Source organism: Emydura macquarii, unplaced genomic scaffold (genome assembly GCF_026122565.2).
Source record: "Emydura macquarii macquarii isolate MOO-44397 ecotype Brisbane River unplaced genomic scaffold, CSIRO-AGI_Emac_v2 contig_2897, whole genome shotgun sequence".
In the NCBI taxonomy this organism is placed as follows: Eukaryota; Metazoa; Chordata; order Testudines; family Chelidae; genus Emydura; species Emydura macquarii.
Genome location: NW_027133034.1, coordinates 39,172,018 through 39,192,973, shown reverse-complemented (window position 1 = coordinate 39,192,973; position 20,956 = coordinate 39,172,018). Strand labels below are relative to the sequence as shown.

General features: G+C 40.9%; 1 long non-coding RNA gene across 2 annotated transcripts in view; it reads left to right on the top strand.

The window, feature by feature from the left end:
- LOC137166854 (uncharacterized) overlaps nucleotides 1-14,458 on the top strand; it is a 31,174-nt gene extending 16,716 nt beyond the window's left edge. For both annotated transcript variants that reach the window (XR_010923844.1, XR_010923845.1), the window contains exon 3: nucleotides 13,942-14,458. This is a non-coding gene — a long non-coding RNA (uncharacterized lncRNA). The remainder of the gene's footprint in view (nucleotides 1-13,941) is intronic.
- The last annotated feature ends 6,498 nt before the right edge of the window (nucleotides 14,459-20,956 follow it).

Below are 20,956 nucleotides of genomic sequence, written 5' to 3'. Positions count from 1 at the left end.
GAATGGAGCACGTGCTGCACCCTGCTCAACCTCCTCCTACAGCGCTTGTGTGGGTCAGGGCTGGTAAAAAACTACTTGTTGGTTGAGCATTTTGGAGGGGATGCAGAGGGAGTCTGTCCTGCCGCTGCTCTTCCTGGAGCTCTACCAGATGCCTCAGCATGTCAGACTGATCCCTCATAATACGCAACATCTCCTGTTGTGTTGCCCGCTCCTGCTTCTGTGCTGATTGGTGGTCAAAACAGATTAGAGGAGACTGTGGGTGAAGTGTAGCTGGAGAAAAGATAAGGCAACCAGTTCCTCGACCCATAACGTCCATGCCAACAATACCATGACTAAGAATTGTCTGTGTAGAGGCCCAGGGGAATAAGACGCAGTGACTATATTGGTCGGGTACAGTAAACTTGCACCATCTTCCCTAGGTGACCATGTGTGATATCAGTCTCCTGAGGGTAACGCAGGCGGAAAGGGAAGATTTTCTGCAAGCATTGGGGTACAGGCCTTCCCTTATGCTGCTATGCTGTGTTCCGCAATGATGCCTGCTCAGTTAATAGCAGAGTGGCAGGGTAAAGTTTCGTACTGTGGCGGAAGAAATAAGGCTGCCCTTCCCAGAAACCTTCTGCAAAGGATTGCAGAGTACCTATATGAATGTTTCCTTAAGATAACCACGGAGGATTCTTGGAGCATCACTGTGCACATAAATAGTCTGTTCCGGGGGTAACACTCTGCTGAAGTTTACCAACACCCAGGAAGCCCATCCCATTAAAAACACAAAGTCCTTTTCCCCCCAAAATAGGAAGCTGGACTGAGGACATAACCACAGAAATGAGATTTGCTATACACACTCACCAGATGTGCCTTCCTCGGCATTTTGGTCAGTACTGCTGTCCTGTGTCCATCTGGGCTGCTCTGGGGTAACTAACAGGTCCTGGCTCTCAGGGAGAATGGACACCCTGCTTTCCTGGCCCCTGTCCTCCCCATCCTCCTCCTCCTCTACAGCGTTCTCCTCATATATCCTGGACTGGGATTTTTCAGAGGTATTAATGCTGTGTGGTAGCACAGTGGTGGGCTCACAGCTGAGAATCTTATGCAGCTCCTCATAAAAGTGGCATGTCTTTGGTGATGAGCTAGAATGACTGTTCAGCTCCTTAGTTTTCTGATAGGCCTGCCTCAGCTCTTTGATTTTGACACGGCATTGCTGCGCATCCCTGTTTTGGCCCTTCTCCACGTGATATCCTCTTGTAGGTATCCAAATTTCTTTCGCTGGCTCAAAGCTGAGCCAGAAAAGACTGTTTGCCCCACAGGCTGATGAGATCCAAGACCTCAGGTCAACTCCTTGCTGGTGCATGTTTGGGGCATGCTATCGCCATAAGCGGTTCAGCTAGAAAGCTCTCTCCACATAGGAAATGGGAATTCAAAATTTCCCAGGGCTTGAGTGGGGGAAGCTATTTCCTGTTTACGTGGCCACAGTGCAGCAGAGTGCGAATGTCCCAGAGTGGTCACACCTGAGCATTATGGGATACCTTCCAGAGGCCAATGATGTCGATTTATGTTGCACTCTGCCTACACTGATGCTGATTCGACCCATAGAATTCGACTTCAGCGCTATGCCACTTGTAGTGGTGGTTTTATTAAGTCAAATATTACTGCGAGTTAGGTTGGCGGAACTGATGTGCCAGTGGAGACACATATTTTAGGGGGTCGACATAAGTGACGTCATGTCGACCTATATTGTCAGGGTAGCCCAGGCCTTACTTGCTGTGGCAATTCTTCTGGCTGTGTATAAGGAATACCCAGTGGCATAATGCCACACTCCATGATTCTTGGGTAGCAGCTCACAAGGCTTTTTTATGTCATTGCTCTTCAGGCTGTGGCTGCTTAACTCACTTCCCCTTCTGCTTCTTTGAAGGTTAGCCATTTGGCCTAGTGCAGTATCTTTGAGGGGGAGAGGCTTGATTTTCCATCCCTCATTTTGCCCCAGTGGAGCCCAGAAATACTCCACAAAGTCCTGTTCACTCACTGCTTCCAGCTCTTTAAATCTTACTCCATAGGTAGGATATCCCACAGGGCATAAAAGTATTCTAAAATCCTCATTCAGACACAGTAACAGGTATTTAGCATGGTGTAGTCTGAGCATCTTCCACTCCAAAGAGTGTAGAAAATACCTTAGGGAGGGGATAGGATCTGTTGAGAAGTTTGCAGGGAGCAAAGCTGGTAGAGATAGGGAGCAAACCTCAAAGCATTTAGCTCTGGAGCCAAAAACCATTTAGCAATTAAATAATACTCAAAGTGGAGCTGATAGAAAACTGCGCCATCCGAAAATGTTCAGTGGAAAATGCTGATTCAATTAAATCAAAATTTCGTGGGAATTTTCAGTTTTGTCAAATGTTGATTGAAATATTATTGAAGTGCTTCATTTGATAAGGTCAAAGTGCTTCATTTCAACTTGATTGTTTTGAATTTCATTAAATTCAAAGTGGCAATTAATTAGTTAAGAAACACCTAACTGCAGGGTGGCCCTAGACTAAATGGTGCCCTGGGTGAGGAGAATCTTCACCATCTCCACCCCCCATTTGTTAAACTTTTAATTACCTTATTTTTTTATTGCTTTGATGCATGATTTGCATGCATGAGTTATCCTTGTCATGTAAGACAATAAATTTGCATGCAATGATCTGTAAATCTGTATTTACTCATGCCATATATAAAAAAATTAAGCTTAGAGGAAACTAATTTTTTTTATAGATTCTTTTTAATTTTAAGAATAACCGACATGTACTAACATCAAAAAATTGAACTGTGCACCAACATTGCGTGGACCAGTATTAAATAGTGTTATAGTAGGTGACAGCCTTTGAATGTTAATCCTAGTCTTTTAGTTCAAAAGGTCTCTTTTCTCTCCTTTGCCCTGATGAACTGAAGCACAGCATCAAAAAGATCCAAAGACTGGCCTATGGCATTTTCAAGTAATACAATAGCAAGTGATGTCAGTTTCTCATTGGCCATCGTCAATTGAATATATGTTTTAATGAGTCTCAGCTTCGAAAATCTGCACTCACCACTTGCGACTGTGACCGGCAATATGAGCAGAATCCTCAAAGCTATCCACACATTAGGAAAAATGTCCTTTAACTCTGCATCATGAATTAATTGGAGAACTTGGAATGAAGAGTGCTTCCCGTGTGGCAAAATGTGATGGATGTTGTCCAATTTGCCATAAAGGTCTTTTTCACTGATAAAGAGTTCCAAACATTCTCTTCTTGAATTTTTCTTCCGAGCTTCCCATCACCTCATCTCTGCTCTTGTAACTAAACTGTCTCTTCTGCTGATGAATACAAGTTTCCTTGAAGACTGCTCGACTCTTAAGGTTGCCGCCATTTCTTTGGCAGCAGTGATGGCATCTTCAACTCCATTGTCTCTGTAGGCCACAATGAAATCAAGGCAGCTTCAAACATTCTATTTTCCCTTTTGTCAATAACAACAAAAACAGTACTCCAGGTGGTCACCTGGGTTGTCTGTCCCTAATCTGGCCCTGCCTACCTGGTCCTAATAAAAAGCTTATGAGGGCTAAGCCAGGAAGTTCCAGAACAGAGGAAGCACCCGAGGAGAGAGACCTCTTAGGAGACCTGAGTAAAAAGCTATTCCAGTGGTGTCTCCTGGATAGCAAAGTCTCACCGAAGGAGGAACAGAGAGATCATTTGCAGGGAGCAGCCCAAGAGAACAAACTGGGTGTGGGACCTCCTGGGGAGCTACTAGGGACTGGCTCAAACAAAGAGTGATGCACTGTTGTGGAAAGACTGACATGCAGCAGAATGCATGGCATGGCCCAAGCTCCAAGCATGGAATTCAGCCTGCGAATGCTCTGGGGCTAGCAGGGGCGAAACATAAAACTGATTGATTACCCAGAGGTGGAGAGTTTCTGGTGGAGTAGCTGACTGAAGTTTTCACTTGTTTTCACGTTGTCCTTTTCTGTGAAAGAAATGAGACCCTCTGAAGAGAGTACTCTTTAGTACTAGACAAGCCTGCTTAGACTTGTTTATAATCTGGGTGATAGGAAACTGAGGCAGGAGTTGTCCTGTGGCTCCATGCCTGAATGTAGGGCGCATACTGGGGTGCCTTTCTGCCATTGTAGTTGGAATTTCCTGTGGAACAGAAATTTGAGGTTTTGACCAGCTTTACTCAGCAGTTCACTAAAATTAAAGAATTGAATTTAACAGTGTAATATTCAGAAAAGATGTTGCATTGACAGCCATACAGACTGAAACCCTTTGTCCATTCTCATAATAGTTAATGACCGTGCAAGCATCACATCCCTCTTTGACCAATTTATGCGGTATTTCAGCTGCATAGATTCAGCTTTTTGAAAGAGTTTATTTTTGCTTATAGGTTATGTAGTTGGGTTCATTGTACTCTAGTTCAGGCTCTTTGATGAAGACTACTGCCATACACACACTCCCCACTCTCTTATTTTTTCACTGCAGTTATTCAGTACTAAGTAGTTAATCCAACTATTAAATGGAATCCCTAATGTTAACTAGAACATACTTGAAGGGCTTTCTTTCTGGTGCTGTTACCTTTCTGTATATTTCACATCTCAAGCCCTTGATACATCATTACAATGTATATACACCAACTGCTTTTGGGTGAGCTCCTGAGTTTAAAAGCAAATTACAGTAAATCACAAATAATTGGTATTCACCACTCAAATAGCAATTTCACACCATGGCTTATGCCTGTGACACTTCTCCCTAAGGGTGTTGAGTACCTCAGAATATTTATCCCATCAAGTTCATGCAAACTATTTAAAATGGATCAATTTGTAGCTGTTGTTAAGTATTGTGACAAGCTATGATTTTTCTCTGCAATTTTTTTCTTCTATTTTTAATATTTCCCATGAGAACAAAGCAGACTGAAATTCCTTTGAGTTTAAGAAAGGGTGGATTTTTATGACCTGACCAGAGAATAGTTTCTGAAGATGAGCTGTTTGGACTCAAGTGATGTTAATAGGTTTCAACAACATCTCCATAGTGGCTTTGAACATGGAGGTGCATCAGTATGAATGGGTCTTACAGTACTGTACATGACTGTGTTTTTTAAAGTTCAAATGAAAAAATTTTCGGTTGTTATTTTAGTCTCATACATTTTTTAGTACTATACTGTTATTCCATACACCATTGTTCACAGTGGTGAAATAAATTGCCCAAGCCTAGCTTCTATTGAAAAGCTTCTGTGGAAGCAATAAAAAACAATGACCCTTGAATATACACAAGGGTGGAGAAAGAAGTACATGAAACCTCCTATTTTTGGTTTAAATTGGCTTCATAAACCTTAAAACAGTAGATTTTGTTCTTAGGGTGCACAGTCTTCAGATTTGCTTGGAAAGTTGGTTAAAACAAACCTGAAATATCAAGTTAAGCCCATGCAAAACTCATTGGTTTCATATGAAGGTGAAGTTGAGGATGGCCCATCCTCCTTTTCTCTGTACCGCTCCACAACGCCTGTGACCCTTACATTTTATGAAGTCTTCTGGGTGTAGTCTGGTGGCCTGAAGCCACTGCCCCACTACTCTTATTTATGTCTTTAGAGGACAGTTGGCTGCACCCTTTCATACCCTGTGATAGCTCTCTCCAGTCCCTTGATTTTTCAGAGATGTTGTCTGGTATAGTTCTACATGCATAGAGCACCCATTGAATAACAAGTTGCTGCAAGTTCTTCTTCAAGTACTTGCTCATGTTGATTCCAAGCAGGTGTGTGTACACTGCATACACAGTTATCAGAAGGTTTTTCCCCTAGCGGTACCCGTCAGATCAGTGCAGATGCCCCCCTGGAGTTGTGCCTCCATGGCGCCATATATAGGGCCTCACCAACCCACCAGCTTTTGAGATCCTTCTTACTGCCCATTATGGTTGTTGGAGCTTCTATTGTCTTGTGCTTCGGCAAGTGTTTCCCTTGTGGTCTTCAATAGTTAAGTTAGAATTAATTGTAAACTTTAGCTAACTACTTTCTTTGGGGGGGTTTCCCCCCACTATGTTTTCCTCCCATCCGGGAACTGGGACATGCCTTGGTCCCAAGGATTCAAACCATGTGGGACCTGCCATAAATCTATGACAAAGGGCGATCTTCACGAATCCTGTCTGAAGTGCCTGAGGGAATCCTACCAGACTGATCGCTATAGGATTTGCAGCGGATTCCATCCTAGGACCAAGAAGGAGAGGAACATTAGACTTAAACACCTTCTCATGGAGGTAGCTCTCTGTCTCCAACTGGCTCTGGGCCATTCTGATCCAGCATTCTATACTTCAGTGTGGAGTGAGCCGGATTCTATTTACGAGTCTACAGCACCAATAAGAACTCAGCACCAAGAGAACCCCAGCACTGGCATACCCCGGCACCGAAGATGACCTGGCTCCGCTCCCACTCTCCGGTGCCTCACAAGAGGCATAAAAAGACTGAGAGGAGGGTGTTCACCCACAATCAAGGCAGTAGGGAGGGACAGCGCTAATGGTGTGCATCCCACACTGGAGCACCCGGTGCCTACCTCACCAGAGGCGGCACTATCGACTTCAGACCCACGGAGAGTTCCATCAAATCCAGCGCCAGTGGACTCACCTGTAAGGGAGAGTCAGGTGGAAGAGTTTGGACTTGCCTTCCATACCTGCCACTTTTGAGGCAGCAAGGGACCTGATAGCCAGGAAGGCACAGCATTCCCCTGCCAGACAAGAGAGAGCACTGGAATTAAGACCTCTGGCACCATAGTGAAGTATGGTACCCCCTAGAGGCAAGCCTGCCATGATGCGGCACCGGTCGCCTTCCCCTTGGCACCACTCTCTGGCTCACTCAGCAACATTGTGGTCCCCATGCTCTATGTCATTGGACCCAAAGGTGGAATTGTACACCTCCAAGCATAGTCAGCACTGATCAGAGCGGTGCTGCTAGAGGGAGAAGAAGAGACAGGCCCTCTTCATGGGACCTTGGCCAGTGCAGTGGCAGATGCATGCATAATGGCCCTTTTGGACCCCGTGAGCATACCACCAGACCCAGGAGTCTTACTCTGGGCGTTACTCAATCGCCTCTGATAAACAGGCTCCCCAGTTGCATGGGGAATGCTTGATGCCACCTGCCACTAAGGCAGATGTCAAGGTAAGCACCGAGGTGGGCACGGAATACGATGCAGGATCTGGCACCAGGGCTGACCCCTGGCATTGAATATGTCAACCCAGCGCAGAGCAAAATCCATGACCCAGAGGGTCAGGAAGGCCCAGTTCCACACAGGGTATCCTTATCATCCTGCCCTGACAAGGCAGTGGCAGGGACTTCAGCTGTGCCACCCTCAGTGGACAATGGGGCTCACCAGGATCTATTGCGAAGAGTGGCCCAGAACCTAGGACTTCGAGCGGAAGAAGTGATGGAGTCAGTGGATCCTATGGTGGACATCTTAGCACCAGAGACCTCCTCAAGGGTGGCACTGCCCCTCATTAAAACTATTCAGAATACCACCAGAACATTGTGGCAGACACCAGCCTCTATCCCTCCCCCCCCCCACAGCTAAGAGGATAGAAAGAAAGTACTTTGCAGCTCCAAAGGGCATGAGTTCTTCTTTATCCCCGCAAAGCCAGGGTCACTGGTGGTAGCAGCAGTAAATGAGAATGAGAGGCAAGAGCTGCAAAGCCCAATGTCCAAGTCCAACAACTCGAAGAAGCTGGACCTCTTCGATACAAAGGTCCAAGCAATATGGAGCTGCTATAATTTTAATTCATGGGAGACCATGACAAGATTCAAAGAGCTGCTCCTAGTTGACACCAGATTAGAACTTGGTGCAGTTGTGGAGGATCTTGTTGCAGGCCACTCTGGCCACAGTGGAACTGGCCACATGAACCATGTCATCGCGATCATCATGAGAAAGAGCTTGTGGCTGCAGGTGTCGGGCCTCCTCCTAGAGTCCAACAAACAATTCAAGACTTGCCGTTTGAAGATTCGGGGTTGTTTTCTGAGCAGATGGACTCCACACTCGACAGCCTGACGGATTCAAGGTTAACAATGAAATCCTTAGGATTTCATACACCACCCACCCAAAGGAAACATTTAAAGCTCCAGCCTCCTTGGCAGTTTTATCCTGTGCCTAGGCAGGACTACACTGGGAAGTGGGGCAGAAATAATAGGTGTAGGACGCCTCAACCTCTGCCCAACCAAGGCCGGTGAGGCAGTCCTTCAGCTCCAAGCAAGCATTTCGAGGGTGTTCTAAATCTTGGATCTTTGTTCCTGCTTCCTGAACCATCTAACCCATTTCTATTGTGCATGGGCTCTGATAACCTCAGACAGATGGTTGCTGTACATGGTAGAATGGGGATATTCTCTCCAATTTTGTACCTCTCCTCCCTCCCTCTCATCATCCTTCCCCGTTCCTCTTCAGGGACCCGCTCCTCATAAGCAACTTCTTATGCAGGAGGTGCAAAGGCTCCTAAGAACAGGAGCAGTAGAGGAGGTTCCTCAGGAACTAAGGGCAAAGCAGTTTTACTCCCGATATTTCCTAATCCCAAAGGCCAAAGGGGGTCTCAGACCCATTCTCGACCTGCGAAACCTCAACAGATTCCTGGAGAAATTGAAGTTCTGCATAGTATCCTTGGCCGTTATCATCCTCTCCCTGGATCCGCGGGATTGGTATGCCATCCTTGACTTGAAGGACACTTATTTTCATATATCAATAGTCCCATCCCCCAGAAGGTTCCTCAGGTTCATAATAAACCACATTCATTCAGTTTACAGTCCTCCCCTTCGGCCTGTCAGCAGCCCCTCGAGTGTTCCTCAAGTGTACAGTGGTTGTCGCTGCCTTCCTAAGGAGATGACAGATACAAGTGTTCCCGTATCTAGATGACTGGCTTGTCAAGGGTTGCTCCAGGGAGCAGGTAGAGGCACATGTCAGCCTGATATAATCGACCTTTAAGAGACTGGGTCTACAGCTAAACATACCCAAGTCGACCTTGTCCCTTACCCAAAGACTAGAGTTTATAGGAGCAGTCCTAGACTTGGTTCAGGACAGGGACTTCTGCCAGAGTCTCGCTTCCAGACCATTCGCTCTGCTTTCCCACCATGACAGTTCAGAGCTGCACCGATTTGACAAGTACAACTAGGGGAAAAACCTTTTGATGACTGTGCATGTGGCATGCACATGCCTACTTGGAATGTACATGAGCAACACATCTCAAAGAACAACAGTGACAAAAAGGTAGGTAACTGTTTTTCCCACTACTTGCTCATTTTCTCAACAATTTACATCACCACTGAATTTGGCCAATATCATTTGAATAGGTTATTTTACTTGTTCCATATTTTTTTCCTCCTACCCAAGTCAAGTAATAACAGATTGCTCTTTCATTTAGTAGAGCAGGCTAACCAAGATACATTTTTGCTACCTGCACTTATCTTGGAATTATGGTTCCTTACTAAATGTACAGGGATATATTTTGCTGTCTTTGGTTATAGGGCTCATTTGCATGGGATTAGTATCACAGAGTACTGTATTAAGTGGATATAAAAAAAGTCCTCATATTTCTCTTGCCAATATTCCAGCTTCCTCTAAATTATCATTACTTTTAATAAACAAAGGATGGTGCACTGTTATAAACACTCTGTGAATGATCTTGCATTCTGACACATTTGAAGATGAAAGGTCCCTCCTGGCACTTACTGTAGCTGTGCTTGATAGAAATCTGGGACTGCTTTCTTTTACCATTCAATGGGAGTGCGACTGTGCAACTTGTCTCCAGTCTATCTCACCAGAGAGTTCTGGCATCTTTCCAGCATCTTCAGCATTTGTATAATGTTCCGCTGGAGGAGTTCGTCTTTTATCTACAGCTTAGGCACTTTCTTCTTGCTACCCTACAAGATTATCTCCTACCAGTGGTGACAAACCTTGAAACTCTTTACCTCAGATTAATGTCTGTAAAGGGATTTTTAATTTTCTTTTAAAATCTTCCTGCCGATGTCATTGTAAAGATGTCATTGCCATCCTTGGAAGTAAAAATGATAATTTGGGAACTAAATTCCAAAGTAGGTTTTCTGTTGTTAGAAATACAAATAATATATCATAATTTTGGAGCAGAATCTTGGAATCCCAGATTTTACTGATAGTTTAATGGAAGATTTTGTTTGTTCATATTTTCTTGGCTCTGACCCTCGCTAGCACTATGTCCAAATTGCATTTACAAAGTATGTCCCCTGTGTCTAGTGATCTGGGAATAGCCTGGAACTTCAGCCTTTTGGAGTGGCACAGGGGTGTGTTCAAAGTTGCACTAGGGAGGTATGCCAATGGATATGACAGAACAGCCATCCCTTTCATCCCATCTTTAAAGGATTCATGCTAAATGCAATTGCTTAATAGACTGATCCAGGAGATGGATTTTCTATTTCTAGCTTTCATTTTTGTGGAACTCAGCAAATGTTACTGATGAGATAAATAGATACTATTTGGGCTAAATTTTGCAGTACTATTTCAGGTAAAGTGTCCTGGGTTCTTTTTTTTCCAAATTCAATTCCAAAATTTTTTTTTGCACAATTTCTACTGACTCGGTCTGATGAACTGACTTAGTCTGACTCACCAGGTAGACATTCTGCCTCAGTACAATGAAGGTTTTGGTTTTAATCCGTATTACATAGATGCACATGTACATGAATGAAGAGACATGGTTACACATGAGCGAGCACAAGGTACATTCAGCCTCTATTGGAGAAATCCATTCTTGTGTATGGACACCATCTGAGAGACACAGAGAGCTCACTGATTGGCATTATAAAGGTTTATTTTATAGTAATATCTCTTTTTCATAGTTCCTTAGAAACCTGTAGAGTTCATTGTCTCCCCTTGAGTCATAATTCATAACAGGCTTTCATAAGACTCAGACCTACAAGGAAGCTTTTAGTTCCTTTTCAAGTCTGATTATATTATAGTTTGAGATCAATGATGGGCTCTTGCTTTGAACTCCGGCAATAAAAAGACCTGAAAAAAACTCTTTTTTTTTTTTTTTTTAAATCCATAGCTAGTGGATTAGGGATTCAATCCTGCAAATGACTGAGCACTCCTACAAATTGCTAAGCACCTTCAACTGCCACAGGCTTCAGTGGGAATCGAGGGTGCTCAATGCTCAGCTTCTTGTTGAATTGAACCCTATAAGAGCCATAGGCTCTAGTTATAGACTATTCCTTCCTCTGGACAGTTAACTCTGTTGCTGCTGCTTATTGGACAGGATTCTTCCTTTCTTCAATTTGAAATTGCCACTTATTTTCAAATGTATTTTGAAATGAGTGGCATACATTAGACACGCTGATATGCTGACAATATTTTAGTAAGTGGCACCACAAAAATTGTCCCCTTACTCCTGTGAACCAGACCTGCAACTCCTTGAAGACAGAAGAGTGGAGGAATCAACTAACATATTATTTTATTTTTTTAGTTAAATAAAACCACCCTCTCTTACTCGTAACTAAGGGAAAAGACACTGCCAAGTGGCCAACAAATTTGTGTCTAGAGCTGGTACAGAAATATTTCTTTTCTGAAAATAATTTCAGTGTTAATGAAAAAAGTTTGGTTTTGGCAACTCTTTTTGGTTTTTCATTGAAAAAGCAAAACCCAAACTTTCTTGGTTTTCACGGGAAATTTTTCAAGAAATTTTTTGTGTGAAAGTTGTGATTTAAAAAAAAAAGTTAACCCAGCTCTATTAATATCATGCTGCACTTGGTAGAAATGTTTGTACTTTGTGCCAGAGGACTGTACTGAGGATACTGACAGCATAGGACAATATTCAACTTATTTGAGTTTAAGTGGTGGGTAGGGCTAATGGTTTTGTGGGTTTTTTTAAAAAATGGTGTTGGGTTATCTTCCTTAAAGAAAAATATGAAAATACCTGCTTGTCTGTTCATGTGCTCAGTCTTATAGTTAAAATGTCTCTTCTGAAATATTTTTATTAGCCCCAGAGCTGAGTAATCTCTGGCAGAGAATATTTAGTAGTGTCTGTAGGGGATGAACTACAACAGAGAGGAAATCATACCAAACTTCCCTTCCAGTTGGTGGTAGAATTTTAACAAGGTGCTTCCAGAAGCCCTCCTGCACATCACTGGTAGACAACGTTTTCATCTTTCTAATGAATTTTGAGCTGAAATGTAGTGGGCCAGGTGTTCAGTAGGCGTAAACTAGCATAACTCCATTGAAGTTCATGTAGCCACCCTGATTTACACCAGTTGAAGATCTGGCCTGCTTGCCTGTTTTGTAACAATAATGCAAAAAAAATTCCAGAAATATTCATTTGAAATTTGAAATTGATTCAATTTCTCATTTTGTGTTTGTCTTATACGAACATTCACATGATTGAGTTTTGCTGGAAAAAAGCAGAGGAAAGTGACTGTCAAAGTTGCTTGTACAAGTATTTGTAGAAAGCAAATATTGTTTGTGCGCACACACACTTATTTTGGAAGTGCTTGCATCCCTGTTCAGTGATCAACAGAAACCACATTGTGTCCTTTGTCTGAGCAATCAGTCCTTTGTCTGCGCAATACTGTACATCTTGAATTTTTAATGTCTGTGATCAATCCATAAAGAAAATAAATATAAAAAGATATTAATCAAATGAATGTGAAAATGAATAAATTTGAGGAAATTGTGATCAGCTTGTAAATATTTCATGAACGGAAAGAGAGGCAAATTCATTCACTCAGCTCCATTTGTAAAATAACATGTGGCAGGAAAGTTTGTTTCATATAGGAAAGATCTAGGAAAAGATTCCCATTGACTTCAAGGGTCACTGAAACAGGCCCTTAGTCAGTTTTCAATAGTCAGAGGCAATATGAAGGCAGAACATGGAAAACCATTGCTATTTTAAACAAGTGGTTGTGTTTAACTAGGTAATGGAGGATGAATATTGACTAAATTTATCAAACATTAAGTCTAAAATGGAAAACAATAAGGGACAGACTTCCAAAGCAGGCTGCAAAGGGGTTCTCTGCTAAACTCGGTCAACTCCCTTAATGCTTCCAAACCCTCAGATTTATCAATGCAAATGTTCATTTACAGTTTGGGAAAATGCTCACCTACCAGTCTGAGTGTGCAAATGTCTGTCTGTACAAAAAGTAGCAGGGGGCTTACTCCTTTTGACTTACATCTTAAGAATTTAACTTTCATTTTCTGGATGACTGAAGACACTAACTTTAACTAATTATAAAAAGGCCTGTCCTTTAAGGTTTTTTTTGTTTTGTTTTTGTTTTTTTAAATACAAAGCTCATCATGCCCATCTAATTGAATTTATCAGATGTGTTCTGAGCATAGAGGTTTTTTAAGAGCTAATTGAAAAAACATCTGTGGACATAGATTTGGCAAAGAAACCATTGTTTCCATCTGTGGAATGATTTGAAGGCTGATAGAGTACTTGTGACACTTGAAGGTTACCCTTGCATTCATTGTTTTTTGCACTGACACACAGTAAGTTAATATTCCCACTGACAATGCATATATCAGCTTAGAGATGCACTTTTCAGCAGAAATAATAATCTTATTAGCTTTCCACAAGATAATCAGTATCACAGCAAGTAATGCATGAATTGTATGACATTGCTGGGTTTCTATTTGTCTTGGGAGCTACAGGACTGTATGCATGTGGTAATGCATGCATCACCACATAATGACTAATGAGGCAAGGTAAAGAAGTCGCAAATCTTTTCATTCCCTAAACATGCAGCTGGTGTATGATGCCAGATGTAAAATCATTGATGTACTTGCCAAGTTCCCAGGATCATGTCATGATTTATTCAAACTGAGACAATAAGGATTAGGTCAATCTTTTGAAGATGGTCAAATTCAAGGAGACTGGCTAATAGATAAGTAGGAGCATTTCTTGTAAATAAAACATTGAATATGTATTAAATATGAGAATATTATTTACATCTTGCCTTTTTTTTTAGGTCAGAGTGGTTTTTCTCTGAAGAAATGGCTAATGACTGCAGTTCTTAATCCCCAAACTCCAACAGAATTACTTTGTAATGAGGCACATCAATTTACCAGATCTATAATCGAAAGAATCTTTGGTATTCTAAAAAATAATACAGAGGCCTATCCAAATATGATAGTATATATTGTATTAAACCACTGCTTGCCTGTTTGTGAGGATATTTCCCTGGGTGTTGCATATAACATAATGACACTGTCCGATGTATAATTTCTCAAGGAGAGAATGAGATCAGTGTATCAAATCACAAATATGTTTATATATCAAATAGTTAAATGCAGTCCACTTGTAGTATGAATTTTCTGTTAATTTGTGTATGGCAAGAAAAATACAAATTGTTTGAACCTGATATTGCAAGATACCTTGTGGATCAGACCCTTCTGTAAAACGTAATACTTGATGAAAAAGGCACACATCTTCCAAAATAATTGTATTTTAAAAAATTAAATGTAGTCCTTATTGTAGCAATTTTTACACTCTATTTATGCGTGTTCCTCTTTGGACTTTGTTGTTCATGCAATATCATTTTTTAACTCTAAAGCCAAGCACTTTATAAAACCAATGCACTCGCATCTGGTTTGCTGAAATATGAAAAAAAAAAAATCTTTTTTTTGAATGAGAGAGGTGTCTTGACAAATCATCTGGCAGATCACTAGCTAGGAGACACATCTCTCTCATCTCCAGTGATTAAAGTGCACAGGGGTTTTTCAGGGAGACTAAGATGTTTGGTTTCTTTCATCTCCCCCTCCTGTGGAAAGGGAATTTAGTGGGTTCTCCCTGAGGTGGATGCCATGAGATTGTTACAGAGCAGCATAAAGGCTGCAATGCTTGTAAGCATGGCTCTGTAACAGCACTCTTCCTTTGCGAGGATACAAAATGCCAGTGGAGAAGTGGATTTGAGAAGGGTTGGGCCCCGACTGCTGTGGTTAGTAAGATTCCATGGTACTACTTGTAAGATTAGGGGTCAATGCCCAGGTCTTGGCCAAATTCAGGTAATTACTGTGCCTTTCAAATTTCTCCCATAGCTATTGTATATATTGCACTAATGTTTAGAAATCCCAGTGGAAATTGAGGCCCCATCATGATAGGTGGTGTAAACACTTGGTAAGAGTTAATCCCTGTCCTGAAGAGCTGTCAGTGTAAATAGACAAGACAAAGGGTAGGAGAAAGGAAATTAACCCCATTTCTTCAGAAGGGGACCGGAGTCTCAGAGACCAGAAGTAACTTACTAAAGATCACAGAGGAAGCCTTTGGCAGAGGCTTCCCCCACCCTCAACTATTCATACCATTCATTTTATTTTTGCTTCACAAACAGGGGGTTTTCGGTCTTAAAAGGCTTTGGCAGGGACTGTTCTCTACAAACATACCTGTATTCACAGTAGAATAAGAATAGAGGTGCACAAAGTAAGTTTCTTATAATCACTTGTTCATTGTTTGTTGTTTTTTGCTCATTAGTACCCTGATTTAAGTTTCAGTTGTCCAGCCACCTGAAATGGAAGCATCATCTGACCTAGTGGGCCAGTCATGCACCATGAATAATGAATAGCAAACAAGCAAAGACAAGCTTGTGAACAACTTGTAGGCTGAAATGTGTTTTGCATAATTATTGAATTCTGTGAATGTATTTCTTATTCATAAGTAATCAAGACTGGTTTGTGAACAACCTGTAAACAGGGAAAAAAAAAAAAAAGACTAAGTGCTCTGATATTATTTGCAATGAATCCAGTTCTACCTGAACTCAGGCTCATTCTGTGAACTCAAAATATAGTTGGAGAGGTTGGCAAAATCTCAGTCAAACTCACTTATCTGTAATAAAAATATCTTTAAAATTACCCTGGAATTTTCCCTGACTAGGTATGATTGCATGGAACATTTTATAGTACGAAATGTATTCATGTACAGCTTGGTATAAACTAGCAAAGCACTTTGTTTGAACTCTGCTGCTGTTATAAAAATGTTTAATTAACCTTTTCAGTTAATGTCAATATGTTTTTATTACATTCTTCAGCTCCCCAGGTGACAAGTGAAAATTCTTGATTTCCTTTACCAAAGAGACTGTGTGTTGCATGATGAATATGGTAGCTGACTTTAGGGTTGTCATCTGCCTGGCTGTAGACAAGAGTTTTTGACTTCTTGTAGCAGTATGGCAGTCTACAATGTGGTTCTGCTGTTTTTAAACAGAAGCTGACCTGATACATAGCCAGGAACAATAGCTTCCACACTGTTGGGCCTGTTGCCTATCATGTTCTGGCTTGCTCCAGTCACTAAACACAGATTAGCAGAGTACTAATCCAATCAGCACCACTTCTTATATGGCCTGATCCAAAGTCCACTGAAGTCAATGGAAAGACTCTTACCAACTTCAGTGGGTTTTGAATTAAGCCAACAGTGAAGTGGTTTGTAGAAGCTGTTGTTTCTCCCTCTGCCTCCTAAACACACACAAAAGAAGTCACAAAAGCTAGATTCTGCCACCCTTGAACTCAGATGTATTCATGGGAATACCTTGTAGAGTGCTAGGGCAGCTTTCTTTCCATCTCTTTCATTTTAGGGAGGAAAAAGAACAGTCTTCTGACTACAAATGGGAACTGACTTATTTGTAGAAGCTTTGTTTTTTTGCAAAACGTTTTGGAGTTGACTTGTGATTGTGGGGTTATCTGCTGCTCTGCCATGCTCACCTTTGCCCCACCACTGTTAACACTTTAAGTGTTCTTTCATCTTTGGCTAGACTATTGTGGCCCTGATGTCTACATGTAACAGAAAAGAGATCACATGGCTATCTACCAGTCAAGTGGCAGAACACCTAGGAGCCTGCAACAGAATTGCAGAACTCATAATTTTCTCTGAATAGAGGTCTCAGGGATCAGTTTTGATTTCTTATAAGAACGTTATTAAATGCTTTAGGCCTGAAATGTAACATATATTTTAATCTGTACACTCGAGAAGGAAATTTGATCCATTTATTCTAGCATAGTGTAATGTGTTTATTTGTTTGGTTTTAAAGTAAGCCTTCCAGGGTTGAATAATTAAAAATAAATGATGAAAGAAACTTGATGACTCAGTAGACTGTTATAATGATATGGAGCGCTTTGCTTCTAGGTCACAACTTCAAATCAGCCAAGGCTGGTGGTAGTGACCAAAGTCATTACTATCTGATGGCTGTTTAAAATCAATTGTTGATCAAGGTCTAGTTAATATGTCAATGTCACAAAAATCACAGTCGCAATTGGCAAATTTCCTGAGAATCTCAGCAGAGAGGCTAAGGATTGAACAGTGAATGGATTCCTCTCTCAACCCTAGATGGAATCCTTTAAGGACAGATTTGAGGTATATTGTAGCTTGGATGGGAAGCTTGTACTTCAAACCATGTTTGCATCTCTTATTTGGATAGATACAGACATTCAGTCTCTAGGGCAATCAATCTGGCATCTTTCACAAGCACTGAAATCACTAGAGGGAAGGGAAAAAATCTGTTGTAGGTCCTACACAAAAGCAAATCTTGACAAGCATCATCCACAATCAGAAAGTCATGTACAAATGTGTTTATACATATAGAATTTAGAGAAAGTACTGTTTGTGTTTTGCTTTAAAAATTGGCATTAGAAGGGTTAATTTAATCTCTGCTCCAATAAGATATAGTAAAGGGAACAGTCATACAGGCAAGTATGGTATGATACATTTCAGAACCTAAGAATTTACATTGAGTGTCCTTTTAATTTAAAAGAACATCTTGAAGCCAGGTGCAAGGCATTTCTAGAAACATCTTAGGATGAGTAGATAAAATTGAATAAGATCGATAGATAGATATCATATATATGGTGTGTGTGTGTGTGTGTGTGTGTGTGTGTGTGTGTGTGTGTGTGTATGAGAGAGGCTTTTTTTAGATTTGTACAGTTGCTGCAAAATCTGTATTTTTCACCACTCACATCACTATGAGGAAACAGAATGTTGTTTTTTTCATGTGTCTTGTTAAATATTGCATCTTATTTGTTTTCCTTTAGGCGTAGAATTCATATTTGCATGGAGTAAGAAATGCAGAATTATTGTCCAATGCCATTAATTATATCTCTAGGCACAAATAAAGTTTGCAGGTGATGAGAAACAGAAATGAGGTTACTACATAGTTATGCCTAATTATTAACAATGTTTTTAAAAACAATGATTTGATTTAGGATCTATAGTTACGTATCAACTTCAGACCGTTATAGCCTTAATCTGCATGACACCTGTCCAAGCTGTATAATGTATTCTAACTCAGCACATCTTGGTCCAAACTCTGATACACTGGTGTAATTTCATTGTAACTCCATTCACATCATAGGGTTACTCTGGAATTACACAGGAAAATATGGTCACTTGTGCCTGTATTCCTCTTTGGAGAATGCCCTGGCCTTGGCCTCTGAGCACATTTATCTGGAGATCAGAGAAGATAGAATTTTGGAGATGGATGTTTCCATCTGTAATTTCTAAGATGTACATGACCATCAGCCGAAACATTCTCATTTGTCACGCAGCCTGAAGATGGAAAAAGGTATTTCTAGCTATGGCTGGTGATTGAGTGCCAAGGAACGCTCAGTCCAGCAAGATGCTACATTTGAACCCCAAAAGGCTACTACTTGTATTTCATGTAATATGATGAAAGTATTTCCTGGATGCTTATTCTGATCCCCATGAATACAACATAGAGTCAATAGTCTAAGCAGTTCAAGATTATAGAGAGTCACCCATGCTGTAGAGTGATAGGAAGAGCTGTAACTTTTGTCAGTGAGCACAATTTCACTTCATTGATTTAAACCATGCAGAATGACTGCACCTTTAAGCAGGGGTGAGGGGGATTTGTCTGGCTGGCCGAATGAAGGAAATGGTGCTTTAAGTCTGGGGAGAGAGGTCAAATTGCTGCAAAAAGGGACAAGGGGTGACACTGACTCATCCCCTGGAATCCAGATGGGTGGAAGAGTTTAAAAGGGACAGCACATGTGCTGAAGTCCTCTTTCACACTCAGCAGGCTGAGGCAGCACCCACTCTTCCTTCCCGTTAGGTGGTGAAATTCCATGTTTGGTCAAGATCTGTGTGGGCATTGCACTAGCCGCCCCTTTTTTAGCGTGGCTGTGAAGGAATTTTTCCCTTACCACCATACTGGCCGATGTGGAGTTGGGGTTTTTTCACCTTCCCCACAGTGCGTTCAGAGAGGGATTTTGTTCATGAATGGCATGAACGGAGGTAGACTATATGTTGCAACTCATTATATAAATGTGGGGCAGATGTCCAGTGCAGGTACTCCATAGGAAAGGTGACTTATTATAATTTCATTACAGAGCTTCATTAGGTACATCACAAAAATTTGAGATACACAATACACAAAGGAGTGTAAGCTGCAGTCCTTTGATTTGCCTTGTAAAAGAATAATTTACATGAAATTTAGAAATATCTTGTTTTCTTCCATCAAGCCATTTGCAAGTTCATTGAGACTTTATTTAATGGCCTGTCATTTTCTTTATTGCCTCTTGTAATGTGCCAGTGAGACAGAAATCAGAATGCATAATTTAATCGAGAATTCATTACTTAATGAATTTAATAACAGAAATCTTCATTGTTTTACAAACACAGCTTTAAATATTCAGTATTTAAATTACTTGTTAGTTTCATTTTTGAAATGGCTAAATTTTTGTTTGTATTATAATGAATGCAATGTTTGGCATTTTGGACCCATGCTTTTAATCAATATCTTTAAATCTTACAAGCACCAGTCAGGAGAACAGTACGATAAACATATTATTGCTCTAGGGCACATTTAAAATGTCTAAATAGTAATCAATACTGAGAAATTAGGTATTGACTAAAATAGTTTTATAAGAAGTAATTATTGGTTTGCTCTTTTGGAAATTAGACATTTTCACTTTGGGAATAAGGAGTAAATATACTGTCATGAAATTAAAGTGTTTGTGACCTTTTGATACAACTTTCCTCTTTCTATGAAATTATTAAGTTTAAATATGATTGCACAGCTGTATTATGCTCTAAGCGTCAATTTTTAATTATTATAAGGTCAATGTTGGAACAAATATGATTAGTACAATGGTTCAGTACACTTCTGTTTTTGATTCTGGGACCTTCAGCTATTTCAGATTACTTATCGTAACACTTGAGGGTAGGATTTTCAAACATAAACAATATTTGTTTAATTCTATGGCCATTGAAGTCAATAGTAAAACAACTAGTGACTTCAATGGGAACAGAGGTGGGCCAACACTGGTGCTCAACAAATCGCACCGTTACCACTTAGTAATATACTATCCAATGACTGCTTTCATAAAGTAGTATTAGTAAATTAGGTGACAGCAGCTTAACCTTCAAATTGGTATAGCAATAGAGATGCTTGCAGTGTACTTTCTCACTCTTGACATGCATTTTATGTTGCTACATTATTTAGTTCTGCTATCTTAATCAAAGAGAAGGGCTTGTGATCAGTATTGAGGATGCTTTTATGTTAATTGTAGATCTATTACTCAGAATTATGCAACTGTAAAGAACAACAGAGAGATCTGAATGATTTTTATGACTGTGCACCTTTGTTTTATTGGCATGGCGGGGATCTGCCATGCAGTGTCAAAGAGTTACTTGCACAGCCCAGGAAAACGGGTATAGTGGCTTCAGGTATCCAGCCATATAGCAGTACATTCTGGACTGTTCTCTTTGTGTTGTACATCCACCCTAGACAACTTTGGCAAACGGGTGAGGAGATCCCAGTGTCAGGACACAGAGACCAAACTTGCCTGTTTTTTGGGTTTTTTGAAGAGATTCTTCCTGAAGCTCAGAGGAGACACTGAATATAGATAGGAAAACAGATGGAACCCCAGCCCACATACAAGCAAGGGTATGTGTGATAAATGTGGCCTGCCTAAATCTTGAGGGAAATGCTAAGCCTTAGGTAAGAGTTGCATGTAGGCCTCTTGTTTTAACCCTTTTGTGTGATT